Raw genomic sequence first — 17,159 nt, forward strand, 5'->3', positions numbered from 1 at the left:
GAACCAGTTAAGAATTCGTATATAATTGTGAGTAAATTACTATCTAGTCATGCATTTTGTTTTTCACCTGTGATTCCCCAAGCAAATGGGTTACACACGACATCAAGATCGATGCATGTTTATTTACTTAATGTGGAAGAGTGTGTGGCACAGAATTCCTTCATGGAAACCATTGGACATTACTGGTTTATCACATATCATGAAGCATAGAAACGCTTACTTCGTCTAATTTGGTTCTATTTTGTTAAGCCTTTTAGAGTGGCATGGATTATTATATCCGTAAAAATGGTTCTGTGTGTATGTGTGATTTGGATTTTTAACGTAGCTTTAACAAATTTTCAGTCATATCGCTACGATGTCTGCAGTGTGACAGTTTATAGTGATGTCTAGCACTGGGGCATCATGCCGCAGACATGTAGCATGATGTCCCACCCAGTCACATTATCCTGACACCAGGCCGACCAGTCCTAACACTAACCTCTTAATGCTGAGCGCCAAGCGAGGCAGCTGTTAGTACCATTTTTTAAAAAGTCTTTGGTATGACTCGGCCGGGATCGAACCCATGGTCTTCCGCATTTGAGGCGGACGCTCTAACCACTAGGCCACCGGAGCGGTCAAAAATGGCTTTGTAAAGAGAGATCAACTATAAACAGCAATATAGAAGACGATAAACAGACTGCATGGAAAAGATGAATAAATTCACAATAGTTCGGGAGTAACATTTTAGTCCAATGAGCACTGTGTACTTCCATTGGATAATCCAAAACAAATGTCTCTTCTCAAATTATATCTAAACACAATATTAAACACATCTACATACTGATATTAACAAGGACACATGAAATAAGAAATCTGAAATAGGAATTAATTAATTGCTCGATTCTCGCCTTGCATACATCTTCAAGAGTTTATTGCGACTATATGTCGCAATATTCTCCACCTAACATACTTTACTACTCAATTTAATATTTGACAATAATATTCACGTACAGAACCACTTAACTAACCAACTATAAATAACTCCAAACTTGTAAACATGTTTATTATAAGAAACTTCACAACACCTATTTATAGATCCTATGCAATCTACGTACCAAAATTGAGACATACAAAAAGAAATTTGTCATGCACCAAAAGTATTAAAAAAATGCATTTTCATAACAGCGTTCTGACCAAAACGTGTGTTCTGAAATTGATGTCAGACATGTACAAATCCTGGAGTTAACATAATCTGGACACTGAAATACCAACAGCCGGCTTGCCAGCTATAGCAGTGGACACGCTGTAGTGAAGGCCAGTAGAATATCTCAGAAAACGGGTGGAAACTATTCAGAATTGCTTCAAGCTTTTTATTTTGTACACAATGTTTATCAAATTAGTACGTGGAGAAAGGACCTACATTTGTAAGGTAAGCGTAATTTAGCTTCAGAAATTACCTATGTATATGAGAAATGCATGCACTAAATAAGAGCTGCGGTGCGCAAACGTTTTCTGTTAGGTATAAATTCATTAGGTATGATGAATCATATTTTTATGTTTTTGACTGGCTATCCTTGATATGGAGCATCAGGATCAAACTAAAGTACTTTATATTTTATTAGTTTGTGTATTATATTAAGCTGAATGACGCGGCATCAAATTTGAGCATTACAGTTATCCATAGCACCCTTCTTTCCAGGTGACATTAGTGGATTCATGGGTCTCTTCATCCAGGATAGCATGCTAACGCCAGTGGAGCTTATGTCCCAAAATACGTTTTTCATATTGCACTGGTTTTCAAATTAGGGTAGGCAGGTCTTTTTAAAAAAATATTATGTATATTAAATGTGATTTTTGTGATTTTTTATTTATAATGGGGGAAAATGCTTGAGTCGGCAACGAGTAACAGGGACTGTCAGTCGATCGGAAGCTAATTTTTTGTTGGCCTTATTAATCTGATCTTACTTCATGGTTGCAGTCCACAAGACACAATCCGCTCCGCTCCTTTACCACCAGTGGCTGCATGTGCAGATTTCATCGTTACTCATGAATATGTATAAACATGCTTCACCAAATAAAATTGTATGGCCATTGTTTAATGCCGTTTGATGAACCAATTAAAAGTTTGTCTTCAAACACAAAGGACACTTTCATTTATGTCCTGAAGATGGTTACAGTGTTTTGTTAATGACGTATTTATGTCTATGCAAACTTACGAAAATGAGGAAATCTCCACACAGGCAGCCACGGGTATAAAGGAGCGTAGCGGATCGTCGGCGATAGCTTACGACGATTATCCTGACCAATCTCCCTCGCAAAGCATTAAAAGCCAAGGGGATCGTTGCATCTAACCATGCAGAACGGACTGTCGATGTCAAATATAAAACGTGTCTCGCCAGGCTTCTATGATCTGCCCTACACTAGTGTAATTCGTGTAAGATGACGATATCTGCTCTTTAGTTTCTTGTCTTCGTTGGAAAGACTTGTAGTTATTATTTTCAATTTGGCGAACCGTCCCTCCTCCAATTTGAAGAACATGCCTTCACTTCTCTTTAAAGAAGCACTTTAAGCCGCATCTTTGACTCAGGTAGCACTCTAGAGTTGTGTATTTTGCATGGGTTAGAGTTGTAAAGAAAAAAAATTCCCCGGGTTTCCTTAATAGTTGTACTGGCTATTTAAAAGGGACCTTGTATATCGTAGGTAGCGTTCAAAGAACCTTTAATTCCTTTTAGTTTGGTGTATGATTAATGTGTGTAATATGGGTAACAGAGTATACAGCTTTGCCTTACTTTAGATGCGCATCTTTAAAAAAGAATGCTAGCTCCACTTGGTCATTTTGACTTCCTGAACTTTAGACGTATTTTTTTTTTATAAATAAGAGCTCATAACATTTTTTTTTACATTTTATGTTTTTGGTGATTCATTCATTGCCCTTTCAGAAACTGGTATAGTCTTGTCGGGCAAAATTCATTTTCCATATTTTAATAACTGCTTAAGATAGTGTACTTTAGACTAATTTAGGCTGAGTTTTAGATCATGCTTAGATCATGTACAATTTCTACAAGTACAATATTCAAAGAAATTTCAGCCATAGTCCTTGAAAGTAACATAGCGGTATATCAGCATTCGCTCCAATTATGCATGTTGCAAATGTAAATAACTTCACCTTACACCTGCCACTCTCTCAGGAGTTCATAATATCTGTTGAGCGATCCTTCAAAAAATTTCCACCCATTGCTCCAAAGTTCACGTTTATGACTGATCAGAAATGACACGCGCCTTTATATAATCTGATAATATGACGAACTCGAGATACTGTATATGTCACTATCAGATGTATTTGAATTGTCTCATCTCTTTGCAAAGGTAGCATAGATATAGGCATGATTAACGCACTGTAGTACTTTAATCACATGAGAATGGCAATGTTGTCACAAGTATTTTCTAGATTATTCAGTGAATAATACAGATTTTTCATCTGATTATTTTGAGGTAAAACTTCATTTCTTCAGGACTGCGTGACCCTTTCACAACGACTTCTGTGTCTCTAATTGTTCTTGTCTTGGTTCTTGCGTGTTTCCTTCGGTTTATTGACTATTTCGCCTAATATCTCAAGTTCTTTTTCACCTACAGCTACCAAACTTTGTGGATGGGGTACGGAAGAGACGCATCGATTTTGGAAACAAAAGGCCTGAATGAAAGAAGAAGAAAAAATTCTGCACAATAACTAGAGTACTACGCCACAGACCTCTAGTAAACTGCGATGATTGCTTGCACTTGGAGTAAGATAAAGGGTCGAAAGGTCAGAGGTCAAAGTCACTGTAGTTTTAAGAAGAAAAATGGTTTCTGCAGAAAAATATCAGTTCTCGACACTAAACCTTTTCCAAAGTTTGTTGATGACGTATGCTATAAATAACAAAACAACCAAATTCAAAAGGTCAAAAGTTATGTTACGTATACTTTTATAATAGACGAAAATGAAGCTGAACCATCAAACGATATTATTAAGAATAACTATTCGTAGCTATGTAAGAGTGACATTGTAACTTCAAAGTGATCGAAAAGAAAGAATGGGGTTGAAAATTACACTAAAAATTAGTTAGAAAACAAAGATCAACTCAGCGACTAGCGACTTCATGCATATTATCTGATCTTACCTGCATGCATATAATTTGATCTTACCTGCATGCAAATAATCTGATCTTACCTGCATGCATATAATCTGATCTTACCTGTATGCAAATAATCTGATCTTACCTGCACGTGACAGTTTTGCACATATTTATTTTTATAACTTTCGAATCCAAATTATATTTCTGAAATGCTTTATTTTTCTGGTCTTGGAAAAAAATCAAAATCACAATATACATTTTTTGAACAAGTCCATTTTAATTGCTCTGAAATTCTTGGAAATGGGACAACAAAATAAATTCCTCTATTTAATAGCATCAATACCTACTGTGTTTGACTGAACATTTGTATTGATAGACGAATGCATCAGTGACACTTTCAAAGAATACAAACACGAGTGACCTCACTGCAAATAAGGTCAAAGGTCCTTCGGGGTTAAATATATATGGTATTACTAATGAGGTCTTCATGCAAATTGGTCAGAAAATTATTTTAGCAAAATATTTGTATTAATTTTGAGTAGACAAACTTTACCTAACATACCTGAAATCTTTGCATTATATATGTGCTTCAGTGGCAAATTCCTTCTATACGGATTTTTTTTCTCATTACTTCGAAGTGTCGATTCAGGTATAGTTATGTCTATTTATTATTAAAACTGTATTGTAAACAACAACTTTAGCAATAATATGATGATATACTAGCTTGTAAAGTTCAGCTCTTTATATGTCTCAGAGTCGACAAAAAAAAATAAATAAACGTTTGACTTGTTTGAAGGTCTAATTTCAACTTTTTTGTTTTTATTTAAAATATTCAGCATGAGATCATGGGACTGAACTTTTAACTGATCTCATACTTAATTCATAGCATGTTTTAAACAATAAATGAAGTTGTGTTAAATATATGTGCATACTAAGCTACATGTGGATTACAATCGATTAGTGCAACTCCCTCAAGGCTTGTATTTGAGTTCGCATCCGAAGCGAGTACGCTTTGGCAATAAAACGTGAAATGCAATTTAAAAAAAGTTAAGGTAGCTCCAGGGATAAGATCACTAAATCATTTCCTATACAACTTAATGTTAATACATTACGAAATATAAATAATTGCTTCATTAAACTGTCACGCGAATCACTCATGTTTCCATTCATTTGAGATTTTTATTAAAAAAATTCAGCTTTGAAAAAGAAGTGTTTCGCGGCATTTTCTTTCGTCTTGTGCTGCTAAACAGGGGACTACTTAGTCCGACAATGTAGACGTATCACATGTTATTTATGTTTCTGTGCTACATCTTACTGCCCTAACAACGGCGATGTGTAGCGTGTTCCAATGTTGACTGAAATCGGAACAAGAGACCAACATTTTCAAGAATATCTCACACACTTGGAAGCATATATCGAAGCTTTTCCACAAAATTAAAGTCTACATTTCAGTATGCTGGAATACGATAGGAGCCGAGAATGCCAAAATCGATTGAAAGATGATATATATCTTGAACGAAACGAAGCTATCTAAACTCTAAACACTTTCTTCGATATTAGTATATTTTTATTCGTTTCGTTAAAGAAACATTCTTTAATCTATTCCGATTTTGGCATTCCCGGCTTCCATCGCGTTCCAACCAGCTGAACGGAACATGAAAATTAGTCTATTTGCTACCTGAAGATTTTCATTCCATCAGGATAAAACAGAAAGAAAGTATAATCAATTAGATTTAAATGTGTACAAAACTGTCGATATGGGTTGCCAAGTGTGAGATATTCCTGAAAATTTTATCTCTCGTTCTCCTGTCAGTCGACTTTGGAATACGCAACAAATGCTGTTATTGACGCAGTAAGACTTAACACCAAAACATACATAACGTGATACGTCTTACCTTGTAGGATTAGGGACTTCCTGGTCTACACCGAATAAAATGACCTCGCACCAAGAGTCCATGTGCTATTTTTTCAGTAGGAACTTAAATGCAGGGTGTCAATATAACGTAGATATATTGCTGTCATCTTATGGCACATAGTTTGAAGTTTATGAACTGCATAATGGAAGACAATTATATCTAATTACTAGCCAGTGTGTGCATCTCAAAATATTGAGTGCTCTCTTTTGTATTTCGACACCACTAGATTGGTTCTCTGACTAAAATTGTTAGTTGTGCGATACCTGCACTACAGAGGATTACACAGTCGAGTATTTCTCCTATTTGGTTCTTATTCTTTGCCTGTTATCTGACCAATTCATTTTCATTTGTTATCTATTTGAACAATATAAACATATTACATAGATACATCGATTCCAGGGTACATTTATAAAGTATGTACATGTAACTGAATATATTGCACTTCTTGTATCCAGGCTTTATATATGATTTACTGTTATTAACAGGTAACCATTATGATAGGTTTAGGTGTATTTGATACTGATTAAAATGACAATGAAAGCACGGGAAAACTATTACATGCAGAGTGGGTCGACACGTAATCGCGACCTCTTCAAACACACCGTGAATTGGTAATGAAGATAAAACAGCCGATAATCTTAAAGAGGATTCTTGCTGAAAATAATATTGTTATTTGTGCAAAACAACTACATGTACACACAGCACCACTCGGATTTACAAACGAAGAAGAAGATGATGATGATGATGCTGATGATGAAAGGGGTGCGATGTAACACAAATGCATTAACGACAGTTTATTACCATAAATACCCTATCATCAACTATATCATTTGCATGTTTCGCAAGGATTGTCAAGAATAGAGAGGAGAATGCAAGATCTTTCCACTCCGTTTGTCAGTGCGTGCATATGTATATGCTTACGATGGTAAGAATTTGCAGCTGAAAATGTTGTTTGTAATATAATATAATATAATATAATGTTTGTATTATGTATATTTGATTTAATTTATATTTGATTTAATTTAATTGTTTGTTTGTTAGTTTTAATTTTTTTAAAATTATAAATATTCCATTACATGTTATAGTAATGTAATTTTGTTTACTGGAATTTGACATTTTCCAGAAATTAGTTTGACCTGACTGTTTTGTTTTGTGCAAACAGCTAATATTAGAACTTTACACCTTAATGCTGACCTAGTTCCTGGACTTGACTCAGAATCTGTAAACAACTTTTTAAAATATTTTTTTAATTGTGGGATTTATAGGGTAAAATCGAGGCTGTACTGGGAGTACGTGACCTTAGACATGTAAATAGCTTCATACAGGAATCTATTTTGCGTCTTAAATTAGTTTATAACCTATTTCTATAGAGAATTTAGTCAGTCGGGCTTTTAAACACTTGGACGTCAGGTGTTTTTTTTTCTGTTGTGACCAGGTGGAGTTGAATACTTTAATTTTTCTTAAAATTATTTAGATTCGACGAGATTAATTCTTTGCCCTGGGAATATTTAAGTGCTCATACATAATTCTTGGACAAAGACATTTATTGAAATTTTATTCGGAATTCAAACACCGGAATATTATTGTCTGTGAGTCAACAAAGAACTGTTGACACTTAAGTGCTATGGTGACTACAGTATACGTCATCGCCTTACATTTTGGATTTCGTCGGGACTCGAACTCAGATTCATTAGAACATTTTATTATTAGGACTTCTAATTTTTAATTCTTGGATTATTTTAGGATTTGATTATTATAACCGCAAGTTCTTTTCCTCGTTTTTACCTTGTTTTTCTAGGGAAATAAATTATTTGTTAAATTTTACAAAACTTGCTGTCTTCACTTTTTTCTTGTTACTGTTTATGAGAGCCTAAACACGTAACAGTTTTAATCCAACAGGTGATGAAAAGGTCCAAGGTTAAGGAACTGGAAATGTTCATCACAGGTTTAGTACATATCATCAGGATAAGTCTAAGGTTAAGGGATTGGAGATGTTCCTCACAGTTTTTAACCCCATCCACCCTACCCCCTCGATAAGGTCCAATGGTAGGGGACTGAACATATGCTTGACAGTTTTAATCCACCTTGTGGGAACAGGTCTAAGTTGAAGTGATTGGAGATGTTCATCAGAGTTTTAATACATCATCAGGGAATAATGTCTAAGGTTAAGGGATTGGTGATGTTTATCACAGTGTTAATCAACCCGTGGGGATAAGGTCCAACGTTAAGGAACCGTAGATGTTCATCTATTTGAATCCATCCATAGCGTGGGGACAAGTATAATTATAAGTGATTGGAGATGTTCATCACTAATATATATATATATATATATATATATATATATATATATATATATATATATATATATATATATATATATATATATATATATATATATATATATATATATATGTGTGTGTGTGTGTGTGTGTGTGTGTGTGTAGCAGGAAAAAAAATCAAGTTTGAGTGCTTGCGAAAACTCTTGTGTGCCACATTTTCCATACAGTCGCATATACAAATTGGCACAATCCCCCACCCGACACATACAAAGACATATACACACTCCCCTACCCCTTCTCTCTGTCTGTCTGTCTGTCTGTCTGTCTGTCTCCCTCTCTCTCTCTCTCTCTCTCACACACACACACACGGACACATAAACATACTCCAACTAAAACGAATGCATTACCAGTAGAATATTGCTGTAGACAGGTGTGACGATGAATGAGGTCATAGAACCGTGTAACAGTCAGCTGATACGGGAGAAAGGGGCGTTTTCATCTTTCCGCAGATAAGGGTCGCTGTACAAAAGCCGATAATAATAACAGGACAGTGTGGACGAAAAGAAAAAACTAAACAGAGAAAACTTTACCAGGATCTAGTAAACATCATCAGGTTAGTAATTTACGTTACGATGTCAAAATATATATGCTGTGTATAATTTTTATTTATTGACACATTTAAGTCAATAACATCTGTCACGCATTATCTATATTTACCTTAAGTGCCCTTTGTCAATGAACATAGAACGAACTTTATCAATTTGATGTTGATGCAAGATGTTTGTTCGTCTTCAATTGTATATTTTGAAGTTAAATCAAAATGACCGGAAGCGAATATCCAGCGCTGATGTTTCTCGTATTCTCTTTGGTGTGGTAAATGAGTGTCCTGTATAGTAAATGTTTATAAAATATGTTTCAACGAAAACAAATAGTTCATAGTGGTGGCTGGGTGGTCATTGGTTTAAGTTGAATGGTGTCGCTTGAAAGCAACTATGTCCCTTATTACGTGCGAATAAACCCCAACTATCTGCACTTTCAAAAACTCGTAATCATCCTTTAACAACGAGAAATCGAATGCTCTCTTAATTAAAAGTTTTGATTACACCGAAAAACCTCCATGAAAAGTTTCAAAACTGCATTTTGCTGACTAGTATAATGTAGTTGAGTCTAATGACTCGATTATGATATAGGTGATTACTTTTTATTAAAAAATAACAAATAAACAAGCCAACATATACCACAGATGGGAATGACCATTTTGCCAAGGTGTTTAATTCAATGTGGGAATGACCATTATGCCAAGGGATTAAATTCATAGGGAAATGGCCATTATGCCAAGGTGTTTAATTAATGTTGGGGGTTGAATTCATAGTGGGAATGACCATTATGCTAAGGTGTTCAATTCATAGTGGGAGTGACCATTATGCTAAGGTGTTCAATTCATAGTGGGAGTGACCATTATGCTAAGGTGTTCAATTCATAGTGGGAGTGACCATTATGCCAAGGGATTAAATTCATAGGGAAATGGCCATTATGCCAAGGTGTTTAATTAATGTTTGGGGTTTAATTCAATGTGGGAATGGCCATTATGCCAAGGGATTAAATTCATATTGGGAATGACCATTATACCAAAGTGTTTAATTCATATTGTGAATAGCCATTATGCCAATATATTTAATTCGAATTTGGAATGACCATTATGCCAATGTATTTAATTCATATTGGGCATGGCCATTATGCTAAGGTGTTTGATTCATAATGGGTATGGTCATTATGCCATTGTGTTTAATTCATATTCTACTTGACACCAACGTATGAAGTATAGCAGTTTCATATCCATATGCAAAGTCCCTCCTTTTTTGCAAGAGTTACTGAGCGATATAATTGCTTTTATGACGTAGATAAAGTGCTTCTTTACTTTGAAAGAGATAATGTGTAATAGAATTGCCTTTATGATATAGACAAAGTCCTTCCTTTCTTTGGAAGAGATAATGAGCGATATAATTGCCCTTATGACGTAGACAAAGTTCTTCCTTACTTTGAAAGAGATACTGTGTGATATAATTGCATTTGTGACGTAGACAAAGTCCTTCCTTACCTTGAAAGAGATGCTGTGTAATAGAATCGCCTTTATGACGTAAACAATGTCCTTCCTTACTTTGAAAGAGATACTGTGTGATATAATTGCATTTGTGACGTAGACAAAATCCTTCCTTACCTTGAAAGAGATGTTGTGTGTTAGAATTGCCTTTATGACGTAGACAAAGTCCTTCCTTACTTTGCAAGAGATACTGTGCGATATAATTGCCTTTATGACGTAGACAAAGTCCTTCCTTACTTTGCAAGAGATAATGTGCGATATAATTGCCTTCATGACGTAGACAAAGTCCTTCCTTACTTTGCAAGAGATACTGTGTGATATAATTACCTTTATGATGTAGACAAAGTCCTTCCTTACTTTGAAAGAGATACTGTGTGATAGAATCGCTTTTATTAGGGTGAGGTATGAGTGGAACATACCTTGTCGCAGCTGAATAAATCTTTATATCCCAACCCCCAAAAGGGTAATAAATTGTTTATTATATCGTACTGAAAAGACAGGGAAACACGATCACGTGAAGATGACACGATATTTTGTTCCTTGACACGTGACATTATGTTTGCCAATCACTGACATGTGTTTTTATCTTGGAGGCAGCGTGTTTATTGTTTAAAATCCATAATGAATATTTTACCAATCCACACGATTTTTTTGACCATGCACGTAACCAATTCCTATCAATGAATATTACCGATAGATATGATATTGTATTAAGCACTTTCCTAATACTTATCACTCAATATTACCAATCTTTTCTACCTTTTACCTTACATTGTCTCAATACCTGCCATTCAATTTTACAAATCTACAAGACTTTTTACCATAGATTTTCTCTATACCTGTCACTCAATATTACCAATCTATTCCATTTTTTACCATAGCTTTTCTCAATACCTGTCATGCAGTATTACCAATCTATAAGACTTTTTGCAATATATTTTCTCAATACCTGTCACTCAATATTACCAATCCATTCGATTTTTTTACCAAAGGTTTTCTTAATACTTGTCACGCAGTATTACCAATATATTAAACTTTTTACCATATATTTTCTCTATACCTGTCACTCAATATTACCAATCTATAAGACTTTTTACCATATGTTTTCTGTATACCTGTCACTCAATATTACCAATCTATTCGACTTTCAATCATAGATTTTCTCTCTCCCTGTCACTCAATATTACCAATCTATTCGACTTTCTACCATAGATTTTCTCAATACCTGTCACTCAATATTACCAAACTATTCGACTTTTTACCATAGACTTTCTCTATACCTGTCACTCAATATTACCAATCTATTCGACTTAAACTATAGATTTTCTCAATACCGGTCATTCAATATCACCAATCTATTCGACTTTTTACCATAGATTTTCTCTATCCCTGTCACTCAATATTACCAATGTATAATACTTTTTACCATAAATTTTCTCTATACCTGTCACTCAATATTACCAATCTATTCGACTTTCAATCATAGATTTTCTCTATCCCTGTCACTCAATATTACCAATCTATTCGACTTTCTACCATAGATTTTCTCAATACCTGTCACTCAATATTACCAAACTATTCGACTTTTTACCACAGACTTTCTCTATACCTGTCACTCAATATTACCAATCTATTCGACTTAAGCTATAGATTTTCTCAATACCGGTCATTCAATATCACCAATCTATTCGACTTTTTACCATAGATTTTCTCTATCCCTGTCACTCAATATTACCAATGTATAATACTTTTTACCATAAATTTTCTCTATACCTGTCACTCAATATTACCAATCTATTCGACTTTCAATCATTGATTTTCTCTATCCCTGTCACTCAATATTACCAATCTATTCGAATTTCTACCATAGATTTTCTCAATACCTGTCACTCAGTATTACCAAACTATTCGACTTTTTACCATAGACTTTCTCTATACCTGTCACTCAATATTACCAATCTATTCGACTTAAACTATAGATTTTCTCAATACCGGTCATTCAATATCACCAATCTATTCGACTTTTTACCATAGATTTTCTCTATCCCTGTCACTCAATATTACCAATGTATAATACTTTTTACCATAAATTTTCTCTATACCTGTCACTCAATATTACCAATCTATTCGACTTTTTACCATAGATTTTCTCTATACCTGTCACTAAATTTTACCAATCTATTCGATTTTTTTTATCAAAGATTTTCTCAGAACGTATCACTAAAAAAATGTCGGTCTAAAAATCTATTATTAATGTTTCATTGTATACAGAACGTTTACTGTAAGATCAATGGACTGAATTTTTAACCGAGCTCACCCTCAATTAATCGAACGTTGAAGAATTCAATTGTGTTTATTAAATTTTGTGTGTGCAGAAAGAGACACGTTGAATACAATGGATTAGTCAACTCCGTTGAGGTCAGTATTTGATCCGCTCCATAAAAAACCCAGTTTGGTAACGAAAAGAAAAGGAAAAAAAAAACAGAACAAGAGAGAGAAGATCCAATATGTACATTTATAACACATATATTTGTTATTTAATATATTAGACTTCTTGTATATAAGGTTGGCTGTATTCTAGAGGTGACTGCTATGACAGTTCCAAACATATTTGATACTGATTAAAATGACAATGAATATAGGGGAAACATATCACATGCAGTGTGGGTAGACACGTAATCGCGACTTCTTCTAATACACCGTGAATTGATAATGAAGAGAAAACCGCCGGTAATCCTAACGTGGATTCTTGATGCAAGTAGTATCGTTATAAGTACAAAAGAAATAACACTGCAGTGCTCGGTCTTACAGAAGAAGAAGACAAAGAATTTGAAGATGAAGTTATTAAATATGTTAAATCAAGTCATCCAGTCATTGAAATGGGCGATACCAAGCGCGGTCGGAATACGAATAGAACAAATTTGCTCAGAAGTGAGATTGTCATATTTGAAATTTTGTTAAAAAAAAGGACAATCCGAAGAGTGGATGTATCTGTATCAGTGTCTGTATAGAAATTAAATGGAAAAAAAGAGGACATATCCGGGAAAAGAGGACACTCCGAAGAGTGGGTGTAATTGTATCAGTATCTGTATAGAGATTTAAGGACAGAAAAAGAAGACATGTCCGGGGTAAGAAAAGAGGACTTGTGGCAGCCCTATCAGAACATGAAGATTGCAAGAAACATCGAGAGAGAAAAATATGTAATTTGCGAAAGCATCACTATCTGTAGCAACTAATAAAGAAGCGAATGCAAAAGATTAATAGATTTTTTTAAGTAAACACCAAAAGTGGACATTGTCCTTGTACCCCATGTTGCAACAATGTCTTGAACAGGACTAGCTAAAAAAATGCATGAAATGTTGAAGAGGAACTCTCCGTCAGTCAGAGATACTAAAACAAATCGTCCTCAGTCCACCACTTGTATCTTTCAAAAGGATATAGCAACCTTATGGACATTTTAGTCCACAAGAAACACAATTTTTAGTTTCACACTAATAAGGAAAATGGGTGTAAGACTTGTGGAAAGAATTATAAAGTATGTTAATATATGATGAAGTCAAACCACTTCTACGGAACGAACGCGAAAATACAAAATTGAAGTCTGTATAGATCGTCAATCAGTAGGACTTATTTTCGCTCGTTTCTGTAAGAGGTGATATAAACGTTGCATGCAGAGCTTTGGTAAAAAAAACATTAGAGCTAGAACAAGTAACGATCCAGTTACAAAGCATTTGAATACAAATATCCACTACTTATGCGACTTTTCAGTGACAGGCGTTGAGAAAGCGTATGGCCATAAATTGTACAGGTTGATAAAAGAATCATTTCGGAATGAAAAGCCAAAATGCTCTGTGTCCAGCAGGAATAACGTATCAATGTTAATCGTCTCGACATTTGCCGCAAAAGCCGAACCAAGCGTATTTTTTATTCCTGACGTTACCATCCAGATGTTTACATCCATACTCCACTGGTAAGGAAGAATTAGACGAAATGTTCGGAAACTATTGTAGCAAATTTAGAGTATGTGCACTTGGTTGTAGTGCCCCGTTTTAAGCAATTCTTAGATTTGTGTGATTACTTGCTTGATTATTGGAATTCGGCGCCATGGAAATATTCCTGGCCCGAACTAATGAGCTAATGAATAGGAGCAAACGTCACGGAGTGAAGTGTTAGTGTGTTTCCATGATGTCCCGGTTCACTAGTAGTGAATTCCGACCAAAACCGAATGAATGTCCCTGTCGTAAAATAGTACATATTAAAATCTAGTGGTATACATTGGTAGCGTGACTGCAGGGACAGTACGTACGGCATTAAACCGGTAAATTACACAAGGGAATAATAAAAAGGGACTTGACAGACACCGTTTATGTCGCCATGTGGGCGAATATGGTGCAGTTATATCGGCGAAATGTGCCTGGAAAGCATACATTGACTGGCCTAAGGTGGCGGAGTTAAAATAGTTCCCATTGTTAGGGAGTACTCATATATGTTCTAAGGCGTGAACGGTTGGTGGTACGGAAACATAATGAAGCCAAAACACGCAGATGTACGGTTGATAGATAGTTGGCAGTTTGGTTTATCTGTGGTCTTGCATTAATTAGAGGAAAATTTAGGTATAGAATGGACACGTCGGGCTTTCTGATTTACAACTGAGGTTGTATGGAAGTCTTTGGAAAGTCGGGGAAACTTATGACTTCCAGCGAGAATCGCGCCAGGGTTTGACAACCGCTCGGTCAAGTAAATACCCGTGTGCGTGTAACACTATTATCAAGGTCGACAGATGAAGTTTCATGACTTAGTTATCTGCATATCTTACAACTTTGAGATGGTCTTATCGTTTTACTGATGGTAGCGAATTCATGACCCACGTTCCGGAAGACTGTTGTCTGCAGTTGGTGAGCAGGAAGCGGCTACTGTGAAGGAATCATTGATGAAGACGTTCGATATACAGCGGAGAGTTTTCTTTTATTATTATCACCGGTATTAATTCGTCAGCTGTTTTCAATATATTGAACAATCAATTTGAGTTCATCTTCCATACTGCCTTGATTTAGCTCCAAGTGATTTTTGCCTGAATTCAGTTAACAAAATGAGTGTGTATGTGATTTGGATGTTTAATGTAGCTTTAACAATTATTAGTCATATCGCTACGATATCTGCAGTTTTGCAGTTTTTTTTTTAGTGATGTCTGGCACTGAGGCATCATGCTGCAGACATGTATCATGATGTCCCACCCAGTCACATTTTCCTGATACAAGGCCGACCAGTCCTAACACTATCCTCTTAATGCTGAGCGCCTAGCGAGGCAGCTGTAAGTATCATTTTTATAAGTCTTTGGTATGACTCGGTCAGGGTTCGAACCCGCGACCTCCCGCATCCGAGGTGGACGCTCTAAGGGGGAGTCTAACCACTAGGCCACCTGTGCGGTCAAAACGCAGTTAGAGGTGCTGTTTTCCAACGTATGAACATCATACCAAAAAAGAATACAAAATGACATTTAATAATTAGGTAATCAGACTGAGAAAGCGTGTAGAGCTGTATGGAGTGTACTTTGAGAGGATGCAGTGACCTACTTTCCACTAATAAAGAGCTTTGTTCTACAGCGGACTACTATTCAGAACGTTTTAAATACTCCTCATACGTGTTACGTATATTTGATTTAATTTATATTTGATTTAATTTGTGTTTGATTTGATTTGATTGTTTGTGGATTTTGGAATCTTTTTATCTTCTTTACATATCAATGTGATATGATTTTGTTTACATGGGATTTTATATTTTCCAGCATATTTAGTTTGACCCGAATCTTTCCATAAATACATAATAATAGAAACACGTTTTCTATTTTTGACTTAGTTCCTGGCCTTGTTTGAGGGTAAAGTAAACAACTTTTATTCTCGGAGTAAAATGATAGGTTCTTATCAAGGACATACAGGAGCTACGTGAATTTTATATGTAAACATGGTCACGTGATCCTCTATTTCGCAATTAGGCATTTCTAAAATTGCGAAATACTTAGTATTAATAGCGATGTTTAGAGAGAGATCTCAGAGTATTGTGGCTTTTAAACACTTGATGTCAAGTCGTTTTCTTCTGTTGTGACCAGTTGTGAATTTTTGAGTTTTATTTTAATATTTCGGATTCTAAAAGAATAATTCGTTTCTCTGGAAATATTTTGTTCTCATATAGAATTCTTGAACAAAGACAGTTCTTAAAAATTTTATTTGGATTTCGAAGACCGGAGGATTGATTATTGTGTTTCTACAAGGAACTGTAGACTTCAAAACAGTACTGGTTACAGCATTCGTCATCGCCTTCCATCTTTGATTCTTCGTTGGGACTCGAACTTGAATTCATTAGAACATTTTATTATTAGGACTTCTAAAATATTATTCGTGGATTATTCTTGGATTATTTTTGGATTTGATTCTTAAACCGTAAGTTCTTAATTTTTTTTCATTTTTACAGTATTTTTCCAGGGAAATAAATTATGTTACATTTTTCAAAGCTTGTTGTTTTAACTCTTTCTTGTGTTACTGTTTATTCGAGCCTAAACACGTGACATATATGTGACAGTTAAGAGTGGAAAGGCGATGTTGAGTGAAATAGTTTGCACATTCAATCAATACCAATCCCGTAAACAACATAAATTAAATTTTAAACTTTGTCTCTTCCATGTTGACTGTAAATGAAGTACTATTAGCTTCTTGAGAGTGAGTAAACCACTCTTGAGAGTGAGTAAACACTTTTTAAATATCCGTCCTAGTTTCTG

At 35.1% G+C, this 17,159-nt stretch overlaps 1 protein-coding gene across 1 annotated transcript in view; it reads left to right on the forward strand.

The window, feature by feature from the left end:
* The first annotated feature begins 8,749 nt into the window (after window positions 1-8,749).
* LOC149785104 (tetraspanin-6-like) overlaps window positions 8,750-17,159 on the forward strand; it is a 45,143-nt gene continuing 36,733 nt past the window's right edge. Inside the window, exon 1 of the mRNA XM_089978871.1 lies at window positions 8,750-8,899. The gene's annotated coding sequence lies outside the window, so the exon portion shown is untranslated. The remainder of the gene's footprint in view (window positions 8,900-17,159) is intronic.

This window comes from Sinohyriopsis cumingii, chromosome 13 (assembly GCF_028554795.1).
Source record: "Sinohyriopsis cumingii isolate HCF-2022 chromosome 13, ASM2855479v2, whole genome shotgun sequence".
NCBI classification, from domain to species: Eukaryota; Metazoa; Mollusca; class Bivalvia; order Unionida; family Unionidae; genus Sinohyriopsis; species Sinohyriopsis cumingii.